The sequence below is a fragment of the Myotis brandtii genome, unplaced genomic scaffold, assembly GCF_000412655.1.
Source record: "Myotis brandtii unplaced genomic scaffold, ASM41265v1 scaffold170, whole genome shotgun sequence".
In the NCBI taxonomy this organism is placed as follows: domain Eukaryota; kingdom Metazoa; phylum Chordata; class Mammalia; order Chiroptera; family Vespertilionidae; genus Myotis; species Myotis brandtii.
Genome location: NW_005356260.1, coordinates 515,976 through 518,092, shown reverse-complemented (window position 1 = coordinate 518,092; position 2,117 = coordinate 515,976).

The following is a 2,117-nucleotide window of genomic DNA, read 5'->3' as shown; positions in this document are numbered from 1 at the left end:
CCTGGGCTGGGACAGGTCTGCGAGGCCAGGATCTTCCTGGCCGTGGTCAGCACGAGGGGAACCAGCATTGACTTCTCTTTTCTTAGAAGTGTGGAGGCCCCCAGAAGCCAACAGACCCTCGTTCCAGAGGTGGACTTCATCCCATTTCATGTCTGAACATTCACATCCCTAAAGCTCTTATCTCCGAGGTTAAATAACGTAACCACTTGGGCTTTCTCCACTGTCAGTTTCCAGCCAAGTTCCCATCACAATCTCCCTAAACAGCTCACAATGAGGCGTTTCTTCATGATAGAGAATGAACCTGATGGAGGCGGGCAGTCTATTGAGACTCACATTATACTTTTTTAGATCAACTCTGAGCTGATAAACAGACTGCCCTCGTTCTGACCCCACATGCTGCCTGCACGCTCACCCCTCCTCATTTTTTTAAAAATATACAGTGGGGCCTTGTCTTACGAGTGTCCCGACTAACGAGTTTTTTGAGATTCCAGCTGTCTCTCGGCTGATTTTTTGCATTGAGTTGATAGAGTAATTTGAGTTAATGAGCTCCTTAACGAGCTCGGTCTCGGAACGAATTAAACTCGTAAGTCAAGGCCCCACTGTATTTTATTGATTTTTTACAGAGCGGAAGGGAGAGGGATAGAGAGTTAGAAACATCGATGAGAGAAAACATCGATCAGCTGCCTCCTGCACACTCCCCACTGGGGATGTGCCCGCAACCAAGGTACATGCCCTTGACCGGAATCGAACCTGGGACCCTTGAGTCCGAAGGCCGATGCTCTATTCACTGAGCCAAACCGGTTAGGGCTCACCCTTCCTCATTTACGGACTTCCAACTGTGCTGGGCACCGGGGCACAGCAAGGATCCTGGAATAAGTCCAGGAGGGGAGTGAGGCTTCGGGAAGTTAAGTGGCTTGCTCGGGAGCCGGACTCCAAGTGTCCTGACCCCACACACAGTGCCCTCCGTCCGGTGCCATCTGTCACAGGAGGGAAGATGAGAACCTTAAAAAGGCAGGGAGTAGGACTGATGTTTCATACAAAGAATGCCCAGCTATTAAAAGATGAGTTTGGGGCCCTGGCCAGTGTGGCTCAGTAGGTTGAGTGTCGTCCTATGCACCAAGAGGTTGCTGGTTCGATTCCTGGTCAGGGCACATGCCCGGTTGCAGGCCTGATCCCCAGTGGAGGGCGTGCCTGAGGCAGCTGATTAATGAACTCTCACATTGGTGTTTCTCTCTCTCTCCCTCTCCTTTCCCCCCTCTCTCTCTCTAAAATCAATAAAAACATAGTAAAAATAACTAAAAAGAAAAAAGATGAGTTTGGGGCTCTGGAAAGGTGAGCATTTTTGTTACCAGGGGTTCCTGTCCCCCTAGATTGACATTCTCTCGGACTGAGTCTGAATTACATTCAGCCTGGACCTCCCCGGGGCTTTCCCTCCTCCTCGGGCCTGGCGAACCTCTTCTGCTCTGTACGTAGGTTGTTCACGGGACTGCGTTCCAGTTCCCGGGAAACCAGGACCAAACGTGCAGGTCTACATTGAAAACAGGTTCTACAACTTATTCAAATGGTTGCACGGGCTGCTAGGAATGGTGCGTGGGGAGAAGCAGGCGGAGGCCCGGCTCCAGGTGTAGGAGCTCAGGTGCTGAGTGTTGGGCTGGCTGGGCCTTGACGAGGCATCGGATTCCCATTGGAGACGGGATGGAGGTGGGGAGGTTGCTGGGCAAAACTGGGGAGTTGCTCGATTTTTCCTTTGTTCTTGGCTCTGCTCATCCCTTCCACCTCCACCCACCACCCTCCTTCACTTCCTGATGCAGAACTGGAAAACCCACCCACACGGGAGCTGCTGCTCCCCCAAAGACCCATGGCCATGAGTGAGAGGGTCCAGGTGAGAATCGGCAAATCGGGGCAAACGCCCACACCTGGCGCCTGTGAACAGAGCCAGGCATTTAGTCCGGCTCCAGGATGGCGGGCGTTGCTGACAGCGGGGAGAGGAGTATGAGAGGGGAGATGGCGGTCCCTCATCCACTGAACATGGCAGGCTTCTGCTCCCAGGTAATCCAGGGGTGGAGCTCAGGCCCACCCCACAGGGAGGATCTGGTGGCGGGCAGGGAGCGGGCTCG